This window comes from Astyanax mexicanus, chromosome 18 (assembly GCF_023375975.1).
Source record: "Astyanax mexicanus isolate ESR-SI-001 chromosome 18, AstMex3_surface, whole genome shotgun sequence".
Classification (NCBI taxonomy): Eukaryota; Metazoa; Chordata; class Actinopteri; order Characiformes; family Acestrorhamphidae; genus Astyanax; species Astyanax mexicanus.
In genome coordinates this window covers 32038869-32063533 of record NC_064425.1, presented here as the reverse complement: position 1 = coordinate 32063533, position 24665 = coordinate 32038869, and the positions used below count along the sequence as shown (strand labels likewise).

Sequence of the window (24665 nt, the reverse complement as noted above, 5' to 3'; positions counted from 1 at the left end):
CAGTGTAGCCTTTTAAAAATTTGTGAAATCATGGACTGAACGGAGTAAAAAATAAAGGAAAGATGGAAAAGCTTACAGCACCTGGTATTCCCAGGCGGTCTCCCATCCAAGTACTAACCAGGCCCGACCCTGCTTAGCTTCCGAGATCAGACGAGATCGGGCGTTCTCAGGGTGGTATGGCCGTAAGCGAAAGATCAACTCCCAACAAGCCTATTTATAAGTCACTCACAGACCTGAGTCTTTTCACTGTCATTTACTGCTCTTGACAAAAGTAAAGCAGCTCTACGGACTAATACAAAGATCTTGCCTCAAAATAAAAGCTCCTTTTAACTTTCACTACAAAAAGTAACCAAAGAAAAAAAGACAAAAACTGCCTATATGTCTTAATTTTTATCTCTTCATTTTTTTTGTTCAATTTTCTTGCTCTACGTTTCTTACTCAATGGAATGGAAGCTTCAGATTAGGCCCAATAAAAAAAAAAGCCCAATTAAAAAAAATCATATTTACAAAGAGTATTCTGAGAAATAAATAAATAAAATCATACACACACATTAAAGTATACTTGGCATACATTTACAGAAAGGCCCTGTGTCCTACAGAAGGTGCCTTTTTAATTTTTTTCACCCCTGCCATCCAAACAGCCTGAGTCCGCGGCACACTTGATCCAGGTAATTAAGACCTTCAGGATCACGTGAACATTCTAGACTCAGGTGTGTTAAATCTGAAATCTTTAGCGTGGTAGAGCCCCAGGAACAGGAGTCAGTCGCCCTGTACCTATGTTAAGAAAATAAAAAATAATGCATTTTTTCTTTATTTATTAGCATGAAGAAACAATATCCTCCTTCAGAAAAATGAAATAACTTTTAAGTGAGTATTTAATCTGTATATGGTTTACTGTAAGTGTTTTATATGAAGAGTAAACACAGTGTAGCCTTGTAAAAATTTGTGACATCATGGACTGAACGGAGTAAAAAATAAAGGAAAGATGGAAAAGCTTACAGCACCTGGTATTCCCAGGCGGTCTCCCATCCAAGTACTAACCAGGCCCGACCCTGCTTAGCTTCCGAGATCAGACGAGATCGGGCGTTCTCAGGGTGGTATGGCCGTAAGCGAAAGATCAACTCCCAACAAGCCTATTTATAAGTCACTCACAGACCTGAGTCTTTTCACTGTCATTTACTGCTCTTGACAAAAGTAAAGCAGCTCTACGGACTAATACAAAGATCTTGCCTCAAAATAAAAGCTCCTTTTAACTTTCACTACAAAAAGTAACCAAAGAAAAAAAGACAAAAACTCCCTATATGTCTTAATTTTTATCTCTTCATTTTTTTGTTCAATTTTCTTGCTCTACGTTTCTTAATCAATGGAATGGAAGCTTCAGATTAGGCCCAATAAAAAAAAAGCCCAATTTAAAAAAAAATCATATTTACAAAGAATATTCTGAGAAATAAATAAATAAAATCATACACACACATTAAAGTATACTTGGCATACATTTACAGAAAGGCCCTGTGTCCTACAGAAGGTGCCTTTTTAATTTTTTTCACCCCTGCCATCCAAACAGCCTGAGTCCGCGGCACACTTGATCCAGGTAATTAAGACCTTCAGGATCACGTGAACATTCTAGACTCAGGTGTGTTAAATCTGAGATCTTTAGCGTGGTAGAGCCCCAGGAACAGGAGTCAGTCGCCCTGTACCTATGTTAAGAAAATAAAAAATAATGCATTTTTTCTTCATTTATTAGCATGAAGAAACAATATCCTCCTTCAGAAAAATGAAATAACTTTTAAGTGAGTATTTAATCTGTATATGGTTTACTGTAAGTGTTTTATATGAAGAGTAAACACAGTGTAGCATTGTAAAAATTTGTGACATCATGGACTGAACGGAGTAAAAAATAAAGGAAAGATGGAAAAGCTTACAGAACCTGGTATTCCCAGGCGGTCTCCCATCCAAGTACTAACCAGGCCCGACCCTGCTTAGCTTCCGAGATCAGACGAGATCGGGCGTTCTCAGGGTGGTATGGCCGTAAGCGAAAGATCAACTCCCAACAAGCCTATTTATAAGTCACTCACAGACCTGAGTCTTTTCACTGTCATTTACTGCTCTTGACAAAAGTAAAGCAGCTACGGACTAATACAAAGATCTTGCCTCAAAATAAAAGCTCCTTTTAACTTTCACTACAAAAAGTAACCAAAGAAAAAAAGACAAAAACTCCCTATATGTCTTAATTTTTATCTCTTCATTTTTTTTGTTCAATTTTCTTGCTCTACGTTTCTTACTCAATGGAATGGAAGCTTCAGATTAGGCCCAATAAAAAAAAAAGCCCAATTTAAAAAAAAATCATATTTACAAAGAATATTCTGAGAAATAAATAAATAAAATCATACACACACATTAAAGTATACTTGGCATACATTTACAGAAAGGCCCTGTGTCCTACAGAAGGTGCCTTTTTAATTTTTTTCACCCCTGCCATCCAAACAGCCTGAGTCCGCGGCACACTTGATCCAGGTAATTAAGACCTTCAGGATCACGTGAACATTCTAGACTCAGGTGTGTTAAATCTGAAATCTTTAGCGTGGTAGAGCCCCAGGAACAGGAGTCAGTCGCCCTGTACCTATGTTAAGAAAATAAAAAATAATGCATTTTTTCTTTATTTATTAGCATGAAGAAACAATATCCTCCTTCAGAAAAATGAAATAACTTTTAAGTGAGTATTTAATCTGTATATGGTTTACTGTAAGTGTTTTATATGAAGAGTAAACACAGTGTAGCCTTGTAAAAATTTGTGACATCATGGACTGAACGGAGTAAAAAATAAAGGAAAGATGGAAAAGCTTACAGCACCTGGTATTCCCAGGCGGTCTCCCATCCAAGTACTAACCAGGCCCGACCCTGCTTAGCTTCCGAGATCAGACGAGATCGGGCGTTCTCAGGGTGGTATGGCCGTAAGCGAAAGATCAACTCCCAACAAGCCTATTTATAAGTCACTCACAGACCTGAGTCTTTTCACTGTCATTTACTGCTCTTGACAAAAGTAAAGCAGCTCTACGGACTAATACAAAGATCTTGCCTCAAAATAAAAGCTCCTTTTAACTTTCACTACAAAAAGTAACCAAAGAAAAAAAGACAAAAACTCCCTATATGTCTTAATTTTTATCTCTTCATTTTTTTGTTCAATTTTCTTGCTCTACGTTTCTTAATCAATGGAATGGAAGCTTCAGATTAGGCCCAATAAAAAAAAGCCCAATTTAAAAAAAAATCATATTTACAAAGAATATTCTGAGAAATAAATAAATAAAATCATACACACACATTAAAGTATACTTGGCATACATTTACAGAAAGGCCCTGTGTCCTACAGAAGGTGCATTTTTAATTTTTTTCACCCCTGCCATCCAAACAGCCTGAGTCCGCGGCACACTTGATCCAGGTAATTAGGACCTTCAGGATCACGTGAACATTCTAGACTCAGGTGTGTTAAATCTGAAATCTTTAGCGTGGTAGAGCCCCAGGAACAGGAGTCAGTCGCCCTGTACCTATGTTAAGAAAATAAAAATAATGCATTTTTTCTTTATTTATTAGCATGAAGAAACAATATCCTCCTTCAGAAAAATGAAATAACTTTTAAGTGAGTATTTAATCTGTATATGGTTTACTGTAAGTGTTTTATATGAAGAGTAAACACAGTGTAGCCTTTTAAAAATTTGTGAAATCATGGACTGAACGGAGTAAAAAATAAAGGAAAGATGGAAAAGCTTACAGCACCTGGTATTCCCAGGCGGTCTCCCATCCAAGTACTAACCAGGCCCGACCCTGCTTAGCTTCCGAGATCAGACGAGATCGGGCGTTCTCAGGGTGGTATGGCCGTAAGCGAAAGATCAACTCCCAACAAGCCTATTTATAAGTCACTCACAGACCTGAGTCTTTTCACTGTCATTTACTGCTCTTGACAAAAGTAAAGCAGCTCTACGGACTAATACAAAGATCTTGCCTCAAAATAAAAGCTCCTTTTAACTTTCACTACAAAAAGTAACCAAAGAAAAAAAGACAAAAACTGCCTATATGTCTTAATTTTTATCTCTTCATTTTTTTTGTTCAATTTTCTTGCTCTACGTTTCTTACTCAATGGAATGGAAGCTTCAGATTAGGCCCAATAAAAAAAAAGCCCAATTAAAAAAAATCATATTTACAAAGAGTATTCTGAGAAATAAATAAATAAAATCATACACACACATTAAAGTATACTTGGCATACATTTACAGAAAGGCCCTGTGTCCTACAGAAGGTGCCTTTTTAATTTTTTTCACCCCTGCCATCCAAACAGCCTGAGTCCGCGGCACACTTGATCCAGGTAATTAAGACCTTCAGGATCACGTGAACATTCTAGACTCAGGTGTGTTAAATCTGAAATCTTTAGCGTGGTAGAGCCCCAGGAACAGGAGTCAGTCGCCCTGTACCTATGTTAAGAAAATAAAAAATAATGCATTTTTTCTTTATTTATTAGCATGAAGAAACAATATCCTCCTTCAGAAAAATGAAATAACTTTTAAGTGAGTATTTAATCTGTATATGGTTTACTGTAAGTGTTTTATATGAAGAGTAAACACAGTGTAGCCTTGTAAAAATTTGTGACATCATGGACTGAACGGAGTAAAAAATAAAGGAAAGATGGAAAAGCTTACAGCACCTGGTATTCCCAGGCGGTCTCCCATCCAAGTACTAACCAGGCCCGACCCTGCTTAGCTTCCGAGATCAGACGAGATCGGGCGTTCTCAGGGTGGTATGGCCGTAAGCGAAAGATCAACTCCCAACAAGCCTATTTATAAGTCACTCACAGACCTGAGTCTTTTCACTGTCATTTACTGCTCTTGACAAAAGTAAAGCAGCTCTACGGACTAATACAAAGATCTTGCCTCAAAATAAAAGCTCCTTTTAACTTTCACTACAAAAAGTAAACAAAGAAAAAAAGACAAAAACTCCCTATATGTCTTAATTTTTATCTCTTCATTTTTTTTGTTCAATTTTCTTGCTCTACGTTTCTTACTCAATGGAATGGAAGCTTCAGATTAGGCCCAATAAAAAAAAAAGCCCAATTAAAAAAAAATCATATTTACAAAGAGTATTCTGAGAAATAAATAAATAAAATCATACACACACATTAAAGTATACTTGGCATACATTTACAGAAAGGCCCTGTGTCCTACAGAAGGTGCCTTTTTAATTTTTTTCACCCCTGCCATCCAAACAGCCTGAGTCCGCGGCACACTTGATCCAGGTAATTAAGACCTTCAGGATCACGTGAACATTCTAGACTCAGGTGTGTTAAATCTGAAATCTTTAGCGTGGTAGAGCCCCAGGAACAGGAGTCAGTCGCCCTGTACCTATGTTAAGAAAATAAAAAATAATGCATTTTTTCTTTATTTATTAGCATGAAGAAACAATATCCTCCTTCAGAAAAATGAAATAACTTTTAAGTGAGTATTTAATCTGTATATGGTTTACTGTAAGTGTTTTATATGAAGAGTAAACACAGTGTAGCCTTTTAAAAATTTGTGAAATCATGGACTGAACGGAGTAAAAAATAAAGGAAAGATGGAAAAGCTTACAGCACCTGGTATTCCCAGGCGGTCTCCCATCCAAGTACTAACCAGGCCCGACCCTGCTTAGCTTCCGAGATCAGACGAGATCGGGCGTTCTCAGGGTGGTATGGCCGTAAGCGAAAGATCAACTCCCAACAAGCCTATTTATAAGTCACTCACAGACCTGAGTCTTTTCACTGTCATTTACTGCTCTTGACAAAAGTAAAGCAGCTCTACGGACTAATACAAAGATCTTGCCTCAAAATAAAAGCTCCTTTTAACTTTCACTACAAAAAGTAACCAAAGAAAAAAAGACAAAAACTGCCTATATGTCTTAATTTTTATCTCTTCATTTTTTTTGTTCAATTTTCTTGCTCTACGTTTCTTACTCAATGGAATGGAAGCTTCAGATTAGGCCCAATAAAAAAAAAGCCCAATTAAAAAAAATCATATTTACAAAGAGTATTCTGAGAAATAAATTAATAAAATCATACACACACATTAAAGTATACTTGGCATACATTTACAGAAAGGCCCTGTGTCCTACAGAAGGTGCCTTTTTAATTTTTTTCACCCCTGCCATCCAAACAGCCTGAGTCCGCGGCACACTTGATCCAGGTAATTAAGACCTTCAGGATCACGAGAACATTCTAGACTCAGGTGTGTTAAATCTGAAATCTTTAGCGTGGTAGAGCCCCAGGAACAGGAGTCAGTCGCCCTGTACCTATGTTAAGAAAATAAAAAATAATGCATTTTTTCTTTATTTATTAGCATGAAGAAACAATATCCTCCTTCAGAAAAATGAAATAACTTTTAAGTGAGTATTTAATCTGTATATGGTTTACTGTAAGTGTTTTATATGAAGAGTAAACACAGTGTAGCCTTGTAAAAATTTGTGACATCATGGACTGAACGGAGTAAAAAATAAAGGAAAGATGGAAAAGCTTACAGCACCTGGTATTCCCAGGCGGTCTCCCATCCAAGTACTAACCAGGCCCGACCCTGCTTAGCTTCCGAGATCAGACGAGATCGGGCGTTCTCAGGGTGGTATGGCCGTAAGCGAAAGATCAACTCCCAACAAGCCTATTTATAAGTCACTCACAGACCTGAGTCTTTTCACTGTCATTTACTGCTCTTGACAAAAGTAAAGCAGCTCTACGGACTAATACAAAGATCTTGCCTCAAAATAAAAGCTCCTTTTAACTTTCACTACAAAAAGTAACCAAAGAAAAAAAGACAAAAACTCCCTATATGTCTTAATTTTTATCTCTTCATTTTTTTGTTCAATTTTCTTGCTCTACGTTTCTTAATCAATGGAATGGAAGCTTCAGATTAGGCCCAATAAAAAAAAAGCCCAATTTAAAAAAAAATCATATTTACAAAGAATATTCTGAGAAATAAATAAATAAAATCATACACACACATTAAAGTATACTTGGCATACATTTACAGAAAGGCCCTGTGTCCTACAGAAGGTGCCTTTTTAATTTTTTTCACCCCTGCCATCCAAACAGCCTGAGTCCGCGGCACACTTGATCCAGGTAATTAAGACCTTCAGGATCACGTGAACATTCTAGACTCAGGTGTGTTAAATCTGAGATCTTTATCGTGGTAGAGCCCCAGGAACAGGAGTCAGTCGCCCTGTACCTATGTTAAGAAAATAAAAAATAATGCATTTTTTCTTCATTTATTAGCATGAAGAAACAATATCCTCCTTCAGAAAAATGAAATAACTTTTAAGTGAGTATTTAATCTGTATATGGTTTACTGTAAGTGTTTTATATGAAGAGTAAACACAGTGTAGCCTTGTAAAAATTTGTGACATCATGGACTGAACGGAGTAAAAAATAAAGGAAAGATGGAAAAGCTTACAGAACCTGGTATTCCCAGGCGGTCTCCCATCCAAGTACTAACCAGGCCCGACCCTGCTTAGCTTCCGAGATCAGACGAGATCGGGCGTTCTCAGGGTGGTATGGCCGTAAGCGAAAGATCAACTCCCAACAAGCCTATTTATAAGTCACTCACAGACCTGAATCTTTTCACTGTCATTTACTGCTCTTGACAAAAGTAAAGCAGCTACGGACTAATACAAAGATCTTGCCTCAAAATAAAAGCTCCTTTTAACTTTCACTACAAAAAGTAACCAAAGAAAAAAAGACAAAAACTCCCTATATGTCTTAATTTTTATCTCTTCATTTTTTTTGTTCAATTTTCTTGCTCTACGTTTCTTACTCAATGGAATGGAAGCTTCAGATTAGGCCCAATAAAAAAAAAAGCCCAATTAAAAAAAAAATCATATTTACAAAGAATATTCTGAGAAATAAATAAATAAAATCATACACACACATTAAAGTATACTTGGCATACATTTACAGAAAGGCCCTGTGTCCTACAGAAGGTGCCTTTTTAAATTTTTTCACCCCTGCCATCCAAACAGCCTGAGTCCGCGGCACACTTGATCCAGGTAATTAAGACCTTCAGGATCACGTGAACATTCTAGACTCAGGTGTGTTAAATCTGAAATCTTTAGCGTGGTAGAGCCCCAGGAACAGGAGTCAGTCGCCCTGTACCTATGTTAAGAAAATAAAAAATAATGCATTTTTTCTTTATTTATTAGCATGAAGAAACAATATCCTCCTTCAGAAAAATGAAATAACTTTTAAGTGAGTATTTAATCTGTATATGGTTTACTGTAAGTGTTTTATATGAAGAGTAAACACAGTGTAGCCTTGTAAAAATTTGTGACATCATGGACTGAACGGAGTAAAAAATAAAGGAAAGATGGAAAAGCTTACAGCACCTGGTATTCCCAGGCGGTCTCCCATCCAAGTACTAACCAGGCCCGACCCTGCTTAGCTTCCGAGATCAGACGAGATCGGGCGTTCTCAGGGTGGTATGGCCGTAAGCGAAAGATCAACTCCCAACAAGCCTATTTATAAGTCACTCACAGACCTGAGTCTTTTCACTGTCATTTACTGCTCTTGACAAAAGTAAAGCAGCTCTACGGACTAATACAAAGATCTTGCCTCAAAATAAAAGCTCCTTTTAACTTTCACTACAAAAAGTAAACAAAGAAAAAAAGACAAAAACTCCCTATATGTCTTAATTTTTATCTCTTCATTTTTTTGTTCAATTTTCTTGCTCTACGTTTCTTAATCAATGGAATGGAAGCTTCAGATTAGGCCCAATAAAAAAAGCCCAATTTAAAAAAAAATCATATTTACAAAGAATATTCTGAGAAATAAATAAATAAAATCATACACACACATTAAAGTATACTTGGCATACATTTACAGAAAGGCCCTGTGTCCTACAGAAGGTGCATTTTTAATTTTTTTCACCCCTGCCATCCAAACAGCCTGAGTCCGCGGCACACTTGATCCAGGTAATTAGGACCTTCAGGATCACGTGAACATTCTAGACTCAGGTGTGTTAAATCTGAAATCTTTAGCGTGGTAGAGCCCCAGGAACAGGAGTCAGTCGCCCTGTACCTATGTTAAGAAAATAAAAATAATGCATTTTTTCTTTATTTATTAGCATGAAGAAACAATATCCTCCTTCAGAAAAATGAAATAACTTTTAAGTGAGTATTTAATCTGTATATGGTTTACTGTAAGTGTTTTATATGAAGAGTAAACACAGTGTAGCCTTTTAAAAATTTGTGAAATCATGGACTGAACGGAGTAAAAAATAAAGGAAAGATGGAAAAGCTTACAGCACCTGGTATTCCCAGGCGGTCTCCCATCCAAGTACTAACCAGGCCCGACCCTGCTTAGCTTCCGAGATCAGACGAGATCGGGCGTTCTCAGGGTGGTATGGCCGTAAGCGAAAGATCAACTCCCAACAAGCCTATTTATAAGTCACTCACAGACCTGAGTCTTTTCACTGTCATTTACTGCTCTTGACAAAAGTAAAGCAGCTCTACGGACTAATACAAAGATCTTGCCTCAAAATAAAAGCTCCTTTTAACTTTCACTACAAAAAGTAACCAAAGAAAAAAAGACAAAAACTGCCTATATGTCTTAATTTTTATCTCTTCATTTTTTTTGTTCAATTTTCTTGCTCTACGTTTCTTACTCAATGGAATGGAAGCTTCAGATTAGGCCCAATAAAAAAAAAGCCCAATTAAAAAAAATCATATTTACAAAGAGTATTCTGAGAAATAAATAAATAAAATCATACACACACATTAAAGTATACTTGGCATACATTTACAGAAAGGCCCTGTGTCCTACAGAAGGTGCCTTTTTAATTTTTTTCACCCCTGCCATCCAAACAGCCTGAGTCCGCGGCACACTTGATCCAGGTAATTAAGACCTTCAGGATCACGTGAACATTCTAGACTCAGGTGTGTTAAATCTGAAATCTTTAGCGTGGTAGAGCCCCAGGAACAGGAGTCAGTCGCCCTGTACCTATGTTAAGAAAATAAAAAATAATGCATTTTTTCTTTATTTATTAGCATGAAGAAACAATATCCTCCTTCAGAAAAATGAAATAACTTTTAAGTGAGTATTTAATCTGTATATGGTTTACTGTAAGTGTTTTATATGAAGAGTAAACACAGTGTAGCCTTTTAAAAATTTGTGACATCATGGACTGAACGGAGTAAAAAATAAAGGAAAGATGGAAAAGCTTACAGCACCTGGTATTCCCAGGCGGTCTCCCATCCAAGTACTAACCAGGCCCGACCCTGCTTAGCTTCCGAGATCAGACGAGATCGGGCGTTCTCAGGGTGGTATGGCCGTAAGCGAAAGATCAACTCCCAACAAGCCTATTTATAAGTCACTCACAGACCTGAGTCTTTTCACTGTCATTTACTGCTCTTGACAAAAGTAAAGCAGCTCTACGGACTAATACAAAGATCTTGCCTCAAAATAAAAGCTCCTTTTAACTTTCACTACAAAAAGTAACCAAAGAAAAAAAGACAAAAACTCCCTATATGTCTTAATTTTTATCTCTTCATTTTTTTGTTCAATTTTCTTGCTCTACGTTTCTTAATCAATGGAATGGAAGCTTCAGATTAGGCCCAATAAAAAAAAAGCCCAATTTAAAAAAAAATCATATTTACAAAGAATATTCTGAGAAATAAATAAATAAAATCATACACACACATTAAAGTATACTTGGCATACATTTACAGAAAGGCCCTGTGTCCTACAGAAGGTGCCTTTTTAATTTTTTTCACCCCTGCCATCCAAACAGCCTGAGTCCGCGGCACACTTGATCCAGGTAATTAAGACCTTCAGGATCACGTGAACATTCTAGACTCAGGTGTGTTAAATCTGAGATCTTTAGCGTGGTAGAGCCCCAGGAACAGGAGTCAGTCGCCCTGTACCTATGTTAAGAAAATAAAAAATAATGCATTTTTTCTTCATTTATTAGCATGAAGAAACAATATCCTCCTTCAGAAAAATGAAATAACTTTTAAGTGAGTATTTAATCTGTATATGGTTTACTGTAAGTGTTTTATATGAAGAGTAAACACAGTGTAGCCTTGTAAAAATTTGTGACATCATGGACTGAACGGAGTAAAAAATAAAGGAAAGATGGAAAAGCTTACAGAACCTGGTATTCCCAGGCGGTCTCCCATCCAAGTACTAACCAGGCCCGACCCTGCTTAGCTTCCGAGATCAGACGAGATCGGGCGTTCTCAGGGTGGTATGGCCGTAAGCGAAAGATCAACTCCCAACAAGCCTATTTATAAGTCACTCACAGACCTGAGTCTTTTCACTGTCATTTACTGCTCTTGACAAAAGTAAAGCAGCTCTACGGACTAATACAAAGATCTTGCCTCAAAATAAAAGCTCCTTTTAACTTTCACTACAAAAAGTAACCAAAGAAAAAAAGACAAAAACTCCCTATATGTCTTAATTTTTATCTCTTCATTTTTTTGTTCAATTTTCTTGCTCTACGTTTCTTAATCAATGGAATGGAAGCTTCAGATTAGGCCCAATAAAAAAAAGCCCAATTTAAAAAAAAATCATATTTACAAAGAATATTCTGAGAAATAAATAAATAAAATCATACACACACATTAAAGTATACTTGGCATACATTTACAGAAAGGCCCTGTGTCCTACAGAAGGTGCATTTTTAATTTTTTTCACCCCTGCCATCCAAACAGCCTGAGTCCGCGGCACACTTGATCCAGGTAATTAGGACCTTCAGGATCACGTGAACATTCTAGACTCAGGTGTGTTAAATCTGAAATCTTTAGCGTGGTAGAGCCCCAGGAACAGGAGTCAGTCGCCCTGTACCTATGTTAAGAAAATAAAAATAATGCATTTTTTCTTTATTTATTAGCATGAAGAAACAATATCCTCCTTCAGAAAAATGAAATAACTTTTAAGTGAGTATTTAATCTGTATATGGTTTACTGTAAGTGTTTTATATGAAGAGTAAACACAGTGTAGCCTTTTAAAAATTTGTGAAATCATGGACTGAACGGAGTAAAAAATAAAGGAAAGATGGAAAAGCTTACAGCACCTGGTATTCCCAGGCGGTCTCCCATCCAAGTACTAACCAGGCCCGACCCTGCTTAGCTTCCGAGATCAGACGAGATCGGGCGTTCTCAGGGTGGTATGGCCGTAAGCGAAAGATCAACTCCCAACAAGCCTATTTATAAGTCACTCACAGACCTGAGTCTTTTCACTGTCATTTACTGCTCTTGACAAAAGTAAAGCAGCTCTACGGACTAATACAAAGATCTTGCCTCAAAATAAAAGCTCCTTTTAACTTTCACTACAAAAAGTAACCAAAGAAAAAAAGACAAAAACTGCCTATATGTCTTAATTTTTATCTCTTCATTTTTTTTGTTCAATTTTCTTGCTCTACGTTTCTTACTCAATGGAATGGAAGCTTCAGATTAGGCCCAATAAAAAAAAAGCCCAATTAAAAAAAATCATATTTACAAAGAGTATTCTGAGAAATAAATAAATAAAATCATACACACACATTAAAGTATACTTGGCATACATTTACAGAAAGGCCCTGTGTCCTACAGAAGGTGCCTTTTTAATTTTTTTCACCCCTGCCATCCAAACAGCCTGAGTCCGCGGCACACTTGATCCAGGTAATTAAGACCTTCAGGATCACGTGAACATTCTAGACTCAGGTGTGTTAAATCTGAGATCTTTAGCGTGGTAGAGCCCCAGGAACAGGAGTCAGTCGCCCTGTACCTATGTTAAGAAAATAAAAAATAATGCATTTTTTCTTCATTTATTAGCATGAAGAAACAATATCCTCCTTCAGAAAAATGAAATAACTTTTAAGTGAGTATTTAATCTGTATATGGTTTACTGTAAGTGTTTTATATGAAGAGTAAACACAGTGTAGCCTTGTAAAAATTTGTGACATCATGGACTGAACGGAGTAAAAAATAAAGGAAAGATGGAAAAGCTTACAGAACCTGGTATTCCCAGGCGGTCTCCCATCCAAGTACTAACCAGGCCCGACCCTGCTTAGCTTCCGAGATCAGACGAGATCGGGCGTTCTCAGGGTGGTATGGCCGTAAGCGAAAGATCAACTCCCAACAAGCCTATTTATAAGTCACTCACAGACCTGAGTCTTTTCACTGTCATTTACTGCTCTTGACAAAAGTAAAGCAGCTACGGACTAATACAAAGATCTTGCCTCAAAATAAAAGCTCCTTTTAACTTTCACTACAAAAAGTAACCAAAGAAAAAAAGACAAAAACTCCCTATATGTCTTAATTTTTATCTCTTCATTTTTTTTGTTCAATTTTCTTGCTCTACGTTTCTTACTCAATGGAATGGAAGCTTCAGATTAGGCCCAATAAAAAAAAAAGCCCAATTAAAAAAAAAATCATATTTACAAAGAATATTCTGAGAAATAAATTAATAAAATCATACACACACATTAAAGTATACTTGGCATACATTTACAGAAAGGCCCTGTGTCCTACAGAAGGTGCCTTTTTAATTTTTTTCACCCCTGCCATCCAAACAGCCTGAGTCCGCGGCACACTTGATCCAGGTAATTAAGACCTTCAGGATCACGTGAACATTCTAGACTCAGGTGTGTTAAATCTGAGATCTTTAGCGTGGTAGAGCCCCAGGAACAGGAGTCAGTCGCCCTGTACCTATGTTAAGAAAATAAAAAATAATGCATTTTTTCTTCATTTATTAGCATGAAGAAACAATATCCTCCTTCAGAAAAATGAAATAACTTTTAAGTGAGTATTTAATCTGTATATGGTTTACTGTAAGTGTTTTATATGAAGAGTAAACACAGTGTAGCCTTGTAAAAATTTGTGACATCATGGACTGAACGGAGTAAAAAATAAAGGAAAGATGGAAAAGCTTACAGAACCTGGTATTCCCAGGCGGTCTCCCATCCAAGTACTAACCAGGCCCGACCCTGCTTAGCTTCCGAGATCAGACGAGATCGGGCGTTCTCAGGGTGGTATGGCCGTAAGCGAAAGATCAACTCCCAACAAGCCTATTTATAAGTCACTCACAGACCTGAGTCTTTTCACTGTCATTTACTGCTCTTGACAAAAGTAAAGCAGCTCTACGGACTAATACAAAGATCTTGCCTCAAAATAAAAGCTCCTTTTAACTTTCACTACAAAAAGTAACCAAAGAAAAAAAGACAAAAACTCCCTATATGTCTTAATTTTTATCTCTTCATTTTTTTGTTCAATTTTCTTGCTCTACGTTTCTTAATCAATGGAATGGAAGCTTCAGATTAGGCCCAATAAAAAAAAGCCCAATTTAAAAAAAAATCATATTTACAAAGAATATTCTGAGAAATAAATAAATAAAATCATACACACACATTAAAGTATACTTGGCATACATTTACAGAAAGGCCCTGTGTCCTACAGAAGGTGCATTTTTAATTTTTTTCACCCCTGCCATCCAAACAGCCTGAGTCCGCGGCACACTTGATCCAGGTAATTAGGACCTTCAGGATCACGTGAACATTCTAGACTCAGGTGTGTTAAATCTGAAATCTTTAGCGTGGTAGAGCCCCAGGAACAGGAGTCAGTCGCCCTGTACCTATGTTAAGAAAATAAAAATAATGCATTTTTTCTTTATTTATTAGCATGAAGAAACAATATCCTCCTTCAGAAAAATGAAATAACTTTTAAGTGAGTATTTAATCTGTATATGGTTTACTGTAAGTGTTTTATATGAAGAGTAAACACAGTGTAGCCTTTTAAAAATTTGTGAAATCATGGACTGAACGGAGTAAAAAATAAAGGAAAGATGGAAAAGCTTACAGCACCTGGTATTCCCAGGCGGTCTCCCATCCAAGTACTAACCAGGCCCGACCCTGCTTAGCTTCCGAGATCAGACGAGATCGGGCGTTCTCAGGGTGGTATGGCCGTAAGCGAAAGATCAACTCCCAACAAGCCTATTCATAAGTCACTCACAGACCTGAGTCTTTTCACTGTCATTTACTGCTCTTGACAAAAGTAAAGCAGCTCTACGGACTAATACAAAGATCTTGCCTCAAAATAAAAGCTCCTTTTAACTTTCACTACAAAAAGTAACCAAAGAAAAAAAGACAAAAACTGCCTATATGTCTTAATTTTTATCTCTTCATTTTTTTTGTTCAATTTTCTTGCTCTACGTTTCTTACTCAATGGAATGGAAGCTTCAGATTAGGCCCAATAAAAAAAAAGCCCAATTAAAAAAAATCATATTTACAAAGAGTATTCTGAGAAATAAATAAATAAAATCATACACACACATTAAAGTATACTTGGCATACATTTACAGAAAGGCCCTGTGTCCTACAGAAGGTGCCTTTTTAATTTTTTTCACCCCTGCCATCCAAACAGCCTGAGTCCGCGGCACACTTGATCCAGGTAATTAAGACCTTCAGGATCACGTGAACATTCTAGACTCAGGTGTGTTAAATCTGAGATCTTTAGCGTGGTAGAGCCCCAGGAACAGGAGTCAGTCGCCCTGTACCTATGTTAAGAAAATAAAAAATAATGCATTTTTTCTTCATTTATTAGCATGAAGAAACAATATCCTCCTTCAGAAAAATGAAATAACTTTTAAGTGAGTATTTAATCTGTATATGGTTTACTGTAAGTGTTTTATATGAAGAGTAAACACAGTGTAGCCTTGTAAAAATTTGTGACATCATGGACTGAACGGAGTAAAAAATAAAGGAAAGATGGAAAAGCTTACAGAACCTGGTATTCCCAGGCGGTCTCCCATCCAAGTACTAACCAGGCCCGACCCTGCTTAGCTTCCGAGATCAGACGAGATCGGGCGTTCTCAGGGTGGTATGGCCGTAAGCGAAAGATCAACTCCCAACAAGCCTATTTATAAGTCACTCACAGACCTGAGTCTTTTCACTGTCATTTACTGCTCTTGACAAAAGTAAAGCAGCTACGGACTAATACAAAGATCTTGCCTCAAAATAAAAGCTCCTTTTAACTTTCACTACAAAAAGTAACCAAAGAAAAAAAGACAAAAACTCCCTATATGTCTTAATTTTTATCTCTTCATTTTTTTTGTTCAATTTTCTTGCTCTACGTTTCTTACTCAATGGAATGGAAGCTTCAGATTAGGCCCAATAAAAAAAAAAGCCCAATTAAAAAAAAAATCATATTTACAAAGAATATTCTGAGAAATAAATAAATAAAATCATACACACACATTAAAGTATACTTGGCATACATTTACAGAAAGGCCCTGTGTCCTACAGAAGGTGCCTTTTTAAATTTTTTCACCCCTGCCATCCAAACAGCCTGAGTCCGCGGCACACTTGATCCAGGTAATTAAGACCTTCAGGATCACGTGAACATTCTAGACTCAGGTGTGTTAAATCTGAAATCTTTAGCGTGGTAGAGCCCCAGGAACAGGAGTCAGTCGCCCTGTACCTATGTTAAGAAAATAAAAAATAATGCATTTTTTCTTTATTTATTAGCATGAAGAAACAATATCCTCCTTCAGAAAAATGAAATAACTTTTAAGTGAGTATTTAATCTGTATATGGTTTACTGTAAGTGTTTTATATGAAGAGTAAACACAGTGTAGCCTTGTAAAAATTTGTGACATCATGGACTGAACGGAGTAAAAAATAAAGGAAAGATGGAAAAGCTTACAGCACCTGGTATTCCCAGGCGGTCTCCCATCCAAGTACTAACCAGGCCCGACCCTGCTTAGCTTCCGAGATCAGACGAGATCGGGCGTTCTCAGGGTGGTATGGCCGTAAGCGAAAGATCAACTCCCAACAAGCCTATTTATAAGTCACTCACAGACCTGAGTCTTTTCACTGTCATTTACTGCTCTTGACAAAAGTAAAGCAGCTCTACGGACTAATACAAAGATCTTGCCTCAAAATAAAAGCTCCTTTTAACTTTCACTACAAAAAGTAACCAAAGAAAAAAAGACAAAAACTCCCTATATGTCTTAATTTTTATCTCTTCATTTTTTTGTTCAATTTTCTTGCTCTACGTTTCTTAATCAATGGAATGGAAGCTTCAGATTAGGCCCAATAAAAAAAAAGCCCAATTTAAAAAAAAATCATATTTACAAAGAATATTCTGAGAAATAAATAAATAAAATCATACACACACATTAAAGTATACTTGGCATACATTTACAGAAAGGCCCTGTGTCCTACAGAAGGTGCCTTTTTAATTTTTTTCACCCCTGCCATCCAAACAGCCTGAGTCCGCGGCACACTTGATCCAGGTAATTAAGACCTTCAGGATCACGTGAACATTCTAGACTCAGGTGTGTTAAATCTGAGATCTTTAGCGTGGTAGAGCCCCAGGAACAGGAGTCAGTCGCCCTGTACCTATGTTAAGAAAATAAAAAATAATGCATTTTTTCTTCATTTATTAGCATGAAGAAACAATATCCTCCTTCAGAAAAATGAAATAACTTTTAAGTGAGTATTTAATCTGTATATGGTTTACTGTAAGTGTTTTATATGAAGAGTAAACACAGTGTAGCCTTGTAAAAATTTGTGACATCATGGACTGAACGGAGTAAAAAATAAAGGAAAGATGGAAAAGCTTACAGAACCTGGTATTCCCAGGCGGTCTCCCATCCAAGTACTAACCAGGCCCGACCCTGCTTAGCTTCCGAGATCAGACGAGATCGGGCGTTCTCAGGGTGGTATGGCCGTAAGCGAAAGATCAACTCCCAACAAGCCTATTTATAAGTCACTCACAGACCTGAGTCTTTTCACTGTCATTTACTGCTCTTGACAAAAGTAAAGCAGCTCTACGGACTAATACAAAGATCTTGCCTCAAAATAAAAGCTCCTTTTAACTTTCACTACAAAAAGTAACCAAAGAAAAAAAGACAAAAACTCCCTATATGTCTTAATTTTTATCTCTTCATTTTTTTGTTCAATTTTCTTGCTCTACGTTTCTTAATCAATGGAATGGAAGCTTCAGATTAGGCCCAATAAAAAAAAGCCCAATTTAAAAAAAAATCATATTTACAAAGAATATTCTGAGAAATAAATAAATAAAATCATACACACACATTAAAGTATACTTGGCATACATTTACAGAAAGGCCCTGTGTCCTACAGAAGGTGCATTTTTAATTTTTTTCACCCCTGCCATCCAAACAGCCTGAGTCCGCGGCACACTTGATCCAGGTAATTAGGACCTTCAGGATCACGTGAACATTCTAGACTCAGGTGTGTTAAATCTGAAATCTTTAGCGTGGTAGAGCCCCAGGAACAGGAGTCAGTCGCCCTGTACCTATGTTAAGAAAATAAAAATAATGCATTTTTTCTTTATTTATTAGCATGAAGAAACAATATCCTCCTTCAGAAAAATGAAATAACTTTTAAGTGAGTATTTAATCTGTATATGGTTTACTGTAAGTGTTTTATATGAAGAGTAAACACAGTGTAGCCTTTTAAAAATTTGTGAAATCATGGACTGAACGGAGTAAAAAATAAAGGAAAGATGGAAAAGCTTACAGCACCTGGTATTCCCAGGCGGTCTCCCATCCAAGTACTAACCAGGCCCGACCCTGCTTAGCTTCCGAGATCAGACGAGATCGGGCGTTCTCAGGGTGGTATGGCCGTAAGCGAAAGATCAACTCCCAACAAGCCTATTTATAAGTCACTCACAGACCTGAGTCTTTTCACTGTCATTTACTGCTCTTGACAAAAGTAAAGCAGCTCTACGGACTAATACAAAGATCTTGCCTCAAAATAAAAGCTCCTTTTAACTTTCACTACAAAAAGTAACCAAAGAAAAAAAGACAAAAACTGCCTATATGTCTTAATTTTTATCTCTTCATTTTTTTTGTTCAATTTTCTTGCTCTACGTTTCTTACTCAATGGAATGGAAGCTTCAGATTAGGCCCAATAAAAAAAAAGCCCAATTAAAAAAAATCATATTTACAAAGAGTATTCTGAGAAATAAATAAATAAAATCATACACACACATTAAAGTATACTTGGCATACATTTACAGAAAGGCCCTGTGTCCTACAGAAGGTGCCTTTTTAATTTTTTTCACCCCTGCCATCCAAACAGCCTGAGTCCGCGGCACACTTGATCCAGGTAATTAAGACCTTCAGGATCACGTGAACATTCTAGACTCAGGTGTGTTAAATCTGAAATCTTTAGCGTGGTAGAGCCCCAGGAACAGGAGTCAGTCGCCCTGTACCTATGTTAAGAAAATAAAAAATAATGCATTTTTTCTTTATTTATTAGCATGAAGAAACAATATCCTCCTTCAGAAAAATGAAATAACTTTTAAGTGAGTATTTAATCTGTATATGGTTTACTGTAAGTGTTTTATATGAAGAGTAAACACAGTGTAGCCTTGTAAAAATTTGTGACATCATGGACTGAACGGAGTAAAAAATAAAGGAAAGATGGAAAAGCTTACAGCACCTGGTATTCCCAGGCGGTCTCCCATCCAAGTACTAACCAGGCCCGACCCTGCTTAGCTTCCGAGATCAGACGAGATCGGGCGTTCTCAGGGTGGTATGGCCGTAAGCGAAAGATCAACTCCCAACAAGCCTATTTATAAGTCACTCACAGACCTGAGTCTTTTCACTGTCATTTACTGCTCTTGACAAAAGTAAAGCAGCTCTACGGACTAATACAAAGATCTTGCCTCAAAATAAAAGCTCCTTTTAACTTTCACTACAAAAAGTAAACAAAGAAAAAAAGACAAAAACTCCCTATATGTCTTAATTTTTATCTCTTCATTTTTTTTGTTCAATTTTCTTGCTCTACGTTTCTTACTCAATGGAATGGAAGCTTCAGATTAGGCCCAATAAAAAAAAAAAGCCCAATTAAAAAAAATCATATTTACAAAGAGTATTCTGAGAAATAAATAAATAAAATCATACACACACATTAAAGTATACTTGGCATACATTTACAGAAAGGCCCTGTGTCCTACAGAAGGTGCCTTTTTAATTTTTTTCACCCCTGCCATCCAAACAGCCTGAGTCCGCGGCACACTTGATCCAGGTAATTAAGACCTTCAGGATCACGTGAACATTCTAGACTCAGGTGTGTTAAATCTGAAATCTTTAGCGTGGTAGAGCCCCAGGAACAGGAGTCAGTCGCCCTGTACCTATGTTAAGAAAATAAAAAATAATGCATTTTTTCTTTATTTATTAGCATGAAGAAACAATATCCTCCTTCAGAAAAATGAAATAACTTTTAAGTGAGTATTTAATCTGTATATGGTTTACTGTAAGTGTTTTATATGAAGAGTAAACACAGTGTAGCCTTTTAAAAATTTGTGAAATCATGGACTGAACGGAGTAAAAAATAAAGGAAAGATGGAAAAGCTTACAGCACCTGGTATTCCCAGGCGGTCTCCCATCCAAGTACTAACCAGGCCCGACCCTGCTTAGCTTCCGAGATCAGACGAGATCGGGCGTTCTCAGGGTGGTATGGCCGTAAGCGAAAGATCAACTCCCAACAAGCCTATTTATAAGTCACTCACAGACCTGAGTCTTTTCACTGTCATTTACTGCTCTTGACAAAAGTAAAGCAGCTCTACGGACTAATACAAAGATCTTGCCTCAAAATAAAAGCTCCTTTTAACTTTCACTACAAAAAGTAACCAAAGAAAAAAAGACAAAAACTGCCTATATGTCTTAATTTTTATCTCTTCATTTTTTTTGTTCAATTTTCTTGCTCTACGTTTCTTACTCAATGGAATGGAAGCTTCAGATTAGGCCCAATAAAAAAAAAGCCCAATTAAAAAAAATCATATTTACAAAGAGTATTCTGAGAAATAAATTAATAAAATCATACACACACATTAAAGTATACTTGGCATACATTTACAGAAAGGCCCTGTGTCCTACAGAAGGTGCCTTTTTAATTTTTTTCACCCCTGCCATCCAAACAGCCTGAGTCCGCGGCACACTTGATCCAGGTAATTAAGACCTTCAGGATCACGAGAACATTCTAGACTCAGGTGTGTTAAATCTGAAATCTTTAGCGTGGTAGAGCCCCAGGAACAGGAGTCAGTCGCCCTGTACCTATGTTAAGAAAATAAAAAATAATGCATTTTTTCTTTATTTATTAGCATGAAGAAACAATATCCTCCTTCAGAAAAATGAAATAACTTTTAAGTGAGTATTTAATCTGTATATGGTTTACTGTAAGTGTTTTATATGAAGAGTAAACACAGTGTAGCCTTGTAAAAATTTGTGACATCATGGACTGAACGGAGTAAAAAATAAAGGAAAGATGGAAAAGCTTACAGCACCTGGTATTCCCAGGCGGTCTCCCATCCAAGTACTAACCAGGCCCGACCCTGCTTAGCTTCCGAGATCAGACGAGATCGGGCGTTCTCAGGGTGGTATGGCCGTAAGCGAAAGATCAACTCCCAACAAGCCTATTTATAAGTCACTCACAGACCTGAGTCTTTTCACTGTCATTTACTGCTCTTGACAAAAGTAAAGCAGCTCTACGGACTAATACAAAGATCTTGCCTCAAAATAAAAGCTCCTTTTAACTTTCACTACAAAAAGTAACCAAAGAAAAAAAGACAAAAACTCCCTATATGTCTTAATTTTTATCTCTTCATTTTTTTGTTCAATTTTCTTGCTCTACGTTTCTTAATCAATGGAATGGAAGCTTCAGATTAGGCCCAATAAAAAAAAAGCCCAATTTAAAAAAAAATCATATTTACAAAGAATATTCTGAGAAATAAATAAATAAAATCATACACACACATTAAAGTATACTTGGCATACATTTACAGAAAGGCCCTGTGTCCTACAGAAGGTGCCTTTTTAATTTTTTTCACCCCTGCCATCCAAACAGCCTGAGTCCGCGGCACACTTGATCCAGGTAATTAAGACCTTCAGGATCACGTGAACATTCTAGACTCAGGTGTGTTAAATCTGAGATCTTTAGCGTGGTAGAGCCCCAGGAACAGGAGTCAGTCGCCCTGTACCTATGTTAAGAAAATAAAAAATAATGCATTTTTTCTTCATTTATTAGCATGAAGAAACAATATCCTCCTTCAGAAAAATGAAATAACTTTTAAGTGAGTATTTAATCTGTATATGGTTTACTGTAAGTGTTTTATATGAAGAGTAAACACAGTGTAGCCTTGTAAAAATTTGTGACATCATGGACTGAACGGAGTAAAAAATAAAGGAAAGATGGAAAAGCTTACAGAACCTGGTATTCCCAGGCGGTCTCCCATCCAAGTACTAACCAGGCCCGACCCTGCTTAGCTTCCGAGATCAGACGAGATCGGGCGTTCTCAGGGTGGTATGGCCGTAAGCGAAAGATCAACTCCCAACAAGCCTATTTATAAGTCACTCACAGACCTGAATCTTTTCACTGTCATTTACTGCTCTTGACAAAAGTAAAGCAGCTACGGACTAATACAAAGATCTTGCCTCAAAATAAAAGCTCCTTTTAACTTTCACTACAAAAAGTAACCAAAGAAAAAAAGACAAAAACTCCCTATATGTCTTAATTTTTATCTCTTCATTTTTTTTGTTCAATTTTCTTGCTCTACGTTTCTTACTCAATGGAATGGAAGCTTCAGATTAGGCCCAATAAAAAAAAAGCCCAATTAAAAAAAAAATCATATTTACAAAGAATATTCTGAGAAATAAATAAATAAAATCATACACACACATTAAAGTATACTTGGCATACATTTACAGAAAGGCCCTGTGTCCTACAGAAGGTGCCTTTTTAAATTTTTTCACCCCTGCCATCCAAACAGCCTGAGTCCGCGGCACACTTGATCCAGGTAATTAAGACCTTCAGGATCACGTGAACATTCTAGACTCAGGTGTGTTAAATCTGAAATCTTTAGCGTGGTAGAGCCCCAGGAACAGGAGTCAGTCGCCCTGTACCTATGTTAAGAAAATAAAAAATAATGCATTTTTTCTTTATTTATTAGCATGAAGAAACAATATCCTCCTTCAGAAAAATGAAATAACTTTTAAGTGAGTATTTAATCTGTATATGGTTTACTGTAAGTGTTTTATATGAAGAGTAAACACAGTGTAGCCTTGTAAAAATTTGTGACATCATGGACTGAACGGAGTAAAAAATAAAGGAAAGATGGAAAAGCTTACAGCACCTGGTATTCCCAGGCGGTCTCCCATCCAAGTACTAACCAGGCCCGACCCTGCTTAGCTTCCGAGATCAGACGAGATCGGGCGTTCTCAGGGTGGTATGGCCGTAAGCGAAAGATCAACTCCCAACAAGCCTATTTATAAGTCACTCACAGACCTGAGTCTTTTCACTGTCATTTACTGCTCTTGACAAAAGTAAAGCAGCTCTACGGACTAATACAAAGATCTTGCCTCAAAATAAAAGCTCCTTTTAACTTTCACTACAAAAAGTAACCAAAGAAAAAAAGACAAAAACTCCCTATATGTCTTAATTTTTATCTCTTCATTTTTTTGTTCAATTTTCTTGCTCTACGTTTCTTAATCAATGGAATGGAAGCTTCAGATTAGGCCCAATAAAAAAAAAGCCCAATTTAAAAAAAAATCATATTTACAAAGAATATTCTGAGAAATAAATAAATAAAATCATACACACACATTAAAGTATACTTGGCATACATTTACAGAAAGGCCCTGTGTCCTACAGAAGGTGCCTTTTTAATTTTTTTCACCCCTGCCATCCAAACAGCCTGAGTCCGCGGCACACTTGATCCAGGTAATTAAGACCTTCAGGATCACGTGAACATTCTAGACTCAGGTGTGTTAAATCTGAGATCTTTAGCGTGGTAGAGCCCCAGGAACAGGAGTCAGTCGCCCTGTACCTATGTTAAGAAAATAAAAAATAATGCATTTTTTCTTCATTTATTAGCATGAAGAAACAATATCCTCCTTCAGAAAAATGAAATAACTTTTAAGTGAGTATTTAATCTGTATATGGTTTACTGTAAGTGTTTTATATGAAGAGTAAACACAGTGTAGCATTGTAAAAATTTGTGACATCATGGACTGAACGGAGTAAAAAATAAAGGAAAGATGGAAAAGCTTACAGAACCTGGTATTCCCAGGCGGTCTCCCATCCAAGTACTAACCAGGCCCGACCCTGCTTAGCTTCCGAGATCAGACGAGATCGGGCGTTCTCAGGGTGGTATGGCCGTAAGCGAAAGATCAACTCCCAACAAGCCTATTTATAAGTCACTCACAGACCTGAGTCTTTTCACTGTCATTTACTGCTCTTGACAAAAGTAAAGCAGCTACGGACTAATACAAAGATCTTGCCTCAAAATAAAAGCTCCTTTTAACTTTCACTACAAAAAGTAACCAAAGAAAAAAAGACAAAAACTCCCTATATGTCTTAATTTTTATCTCTTCATTTTTTTTGTTCAATTTTCTTGCTCTACGTTTCTTACTCAATGGAATGGAAGCTTCAGATTAGGCCCAATAAAAAAAAAAGCCCAATTAAAAAAAAAATCATATTTACAAAGAATATTCTGAGAAATAAATAAATAAAATCATACACACACATTAAAGTATACTTGGCATACATTTACAGAAAGGCCCTGTGTCCTACAGAAGGTGCCTTTTTAAATTTTTTCACCCCTGCCATCCAAACAGCCTGAGTCCGCGGCACACTTGATCCAGGTAATTAAGACCTTCA

General features: G+C 36.8%; 27 non-coding genes across 27 annotated transcripts; all 27 read right to left on the bottom strand.

The window, feature by feature from the left end:
- Window positions 1-69: 69 nt before the first annotated feature.
- On the bottom strand, window positions 70-188 carry LOC125782971 (5S ribosomal RNA). Its single transcript, XR_007425708.1, has one exon. It is a non-coding gene; the product is annotated as a 5S ribosomal RNA (ribosomal RNA).
- An 804-nt stretch (window positions 189-992) lies between these two features.
- On the bottom strand, window positions 993-1111 carry LOC125782969 (5S ribosomal RNA). Its single transcript, XR_007425706.1, has one exon. It is a non-coding gene; the product is annotated as a 5S ribosomal RNA (ribosomal RNA).
- Window positions 1112-1915: 804 nt separating this feature from the next.
- On the bottom strand, window positions 1916-2034 carry LOC125783192 (5S ribosomal RNA). Its single transcript, XR_007425926.1, has one exon. It is a non-coding gene; the product is annotated as a 5S ribosomal RNA (ribosomal RNA).
- An 804-nt stretch (window positions 2035-2838) lies between these two features.
- Window positions 2839-2957, bottom strand: LOC125782968 (5S ribosomal RNA). Its single transcript, XR_007425705.1, has one exon. It is a non-coding gene; the product is annotated as a 5S ribosomal RNA (ribosomal RNA).
- Window positions 2958-3759: 802 nt separating this feature from the next.
- LOC125782967 (5S ribosomal RNA) lies at window positions 3760-3878 on the bottom strand. Its single transcript, XR_007425704.1, has one exon. It is a non-coding gene; the product is annotated as a 5S ribosomal RNA (ribosomal RNA).
- Window positions 3879-4681: 803 nt separating this feature from the next.
- LOC125782966 (5S ribosomal RNA) lies at window positions 4682-4800 on the bottom strand. Its single transcript, XR_007425703.1, has one exon. It is a non-coding gene; the product is annotated as a 5S ribosomal RNA (ribosomal RNA).
- An 805-nt stretch (window positions 4801-5605) lies between these two features.
- Window positions 5606-5724, bottom strand: LOC125782964 (5S ribosomal RNA). The gene has a single exon (XR_007425702.1). It is a non-coding gene; the product is annotated as a 5S ribosomal RNA (ribosomal RNA).
- An 803-nt stretch (window positions 5725-6527) lies between these two features.
- On the bottom strand, window positions 6528-6646 carry LOC125782963 (5S ribosomal RNA). Its single transcript, XR_007425701.1, has one exon. It is a non-coding gene; the product is annotated as a 5S ribosomal RNA (ribosomal RNA).
- An 804-nt stretch (window positions 6647-7450) lies between these two features.
- Window positions 7451-7569, bottom strand: LOC125783191 (5S ribosomal RNA). The gene has a single exon (XR_007425925.1). It is a non-coding gene; the product is annotated as a 5S ribosomal RNA (ribosomal RNA).
- Window positions 7570-8373: 804 nt separating this feature from the next.
- Window positions 8374-8492, bottom strand: LOC125782962 (5S ribosomal RNA). Its single transcript, XR_007425700.1, has one exon. It is a non-coding gene; the product is annotated as a 5S ribosomal RNA (ribosomal RNA).
- Window positions 8493-9293: 801 nt separating this feature from the next.
- LOC125782961 (5S ribosomal RNA) lies at window positions 9294-9412 on the bottom strand. The gene has a single exon (XR_007425699.1). It is a non-coding gene; the product is annotated as a 5S ribosomal RNA (ribosomal RNA).
- Window positions 9413-10215: 803 nt separating this feature from the next.
- LOC125782960 (5S ribosomal RNA) lies at window positions 10216-10334 on the bottom strand. Its single transcript, XR_007425698.1, has one exon. It is a non-coding gene; the product is annotated as a 5S ribosomal RNA (ribosomal RNA).
- An 804-nt stretch (window positions 10335-11138) lies between these two features.
- LOC125783190 (5S ribosomal RNA) lies at window positions 11139-11257 on the bottom strand. Its single transcript, XR_007425924.1, has one exon. It is a non-coding gene; the product is annotated as a 5S ribosomal RNA (ribosomal RNA).
- Window positions 11258-12059: 802 nt separating this feature from the next.
- On the bottom strand, window positions 12060-12178 carry LOC125782959 (5S ribosomal RNA). The gene has a single exon (XR_007425697.1). It is a non-coding gene; the product is annotated as a 5S ribosomal RNA (ribosomal RNA).
- An 803-nt stretch (window positions 12179-12981) lies between these two features.
- LOC125783189 (5S ribosomal RNA) lies at window positions 12982-13100 on the bottom strand. The gene has a single exon (XR_007425923.1). It is a non-coding gene; the product is annotated as a 5S ribosomal RNA (ribosomal RNA).
- Window positions 13101-13904: 804 nt separating this feature from the next.
- LOC125783188 (5S ribosomal RNA) lies at window positions 13905-14023 on the bottom strand. Its single transcript, XR_007425922.1, has one exon. It is a non-coding gene; the product is annotated as a 5S ribosomal RNA (ribosomal RNA).
- Window positions 14024-14825: 802 nt separating this feature from the next.
- LOC125782957 (5S ribosomal RNA) lies at window positions 14826-14944 on the bottom strand. Its single transcript, XR_007425695.1, has one exon. It is a non-coding gene; the product is annotated as a 5S ribosomal RNA (ribosomal RNA).
- Window positions 14945-15747: 803 nt separating this feature from the next.
- LOC125783187 (5S ribosomal RNA) lies at window positions 15748-15866 on the bottom strand. Its single transcript, XR_007425921.1, has one exon. It is a non-coding gene; the product is annotated as a 5S ribosomal RNA (ribosomal RNA).
- An 804-nt stretch (window positions 15867-16670) lies between these two features.
- LOC125782956 (5S ribosomal RNA) lies at window positions 16671-16789 on the bottom strand. The gene has a single exon (XR_007425694.1). It is a non-coding gene; the product is annotated as a 5S ribosomal RNA (ribosomal RNA).
- An 804-nt stretch (window positions 16790-17593) lies between these two features.
- Window positions 17594-17712, bottom strand: LOC125783186 (5S ribosomal RNA). Its single transcript, XR_007425920.1, has one exon. It is a non-coding gene; the product is annotated as a 5S ribosomal RNA (ribosomal RNA).
- Window positions 17713-18514: 802 nt separating this feature from the next.
- Window positions 18515-18633, bottom strand: LOC125782955 (5S ribosomal RNA). Its single transcript, XR_007425693.1, has one exon. It is a non-coding gene; the product is annotated as a 5S ribosomal RNA (ribosomal RNA).
- An 803-nt stretch (window positions 18634-19436) lies between these two features.
- Window positions 19437-19555, bottom strand: LOC125782954 (5S ribosomal RNA). The gene has a single exon (XR_007425692.1). It is a non-coding gene; the product is annotated as a 5S ribosomal RNA (ribosomal RNA).
- An 805-nt stretch (window positions 19556-20360) lies between these two features.
- On the bottom strand, window positions 20361-20479 carry LOC125782953 (5S ribosomal RNA). The gene has a single exon (XR_007425691.1). It is a non-coding gene; the product is annotated as a 5S ribosomal RNA (ribosomal RNA).
- Window positions 20480-21282: 803 nt separating this feature from the next.
- LOC125782952 (5S ribosomal RNA) lies at window positions 21283-21401 on the bottom strand. Its single transcript, XR_007425690.1, has one exon. It is a non-coding gene; the product is annotated as a 5S ribosomal RNA (ribosomal RNA).
- An 804-nt stretch (window positions 21402-22205) lies between these two features.
- On the bottom strand, window positions 22206-22324 carry LOC125783184 (5S ribosomal RNA). Its single transcript, XR_007425918.1, has one exon. It is a non-coding gene; the product is annotated as a 5S ribosomal RNA (ribosomal RNA).
- Window positions 22325-23127: 803 nt separating this feature from the next.
- On the bottom strand, window positions 23128-23246 carry LOC125782951 (5S ribosomal RNA). Its single transcript, XR_007425689.1, has one exon. It is a non-coding gene; the product is annotated as a 5S ribosomal RNA (ribosomal RNA).
- An 804-nt stretch (window positions 23247-24050) lies between these two features.
- On the bottom strand, window positions 24051-24169 carry LOC125783183 (5S ribosomal RNA). Its single transcript, XR_007425917.1, has one exon. It is a non-coding gene; the product is annotated as a 5S ribosomal RNA (ribosomal RNA).
- Window positions 24170-24665: the final 496 nt, after the last annotated feature.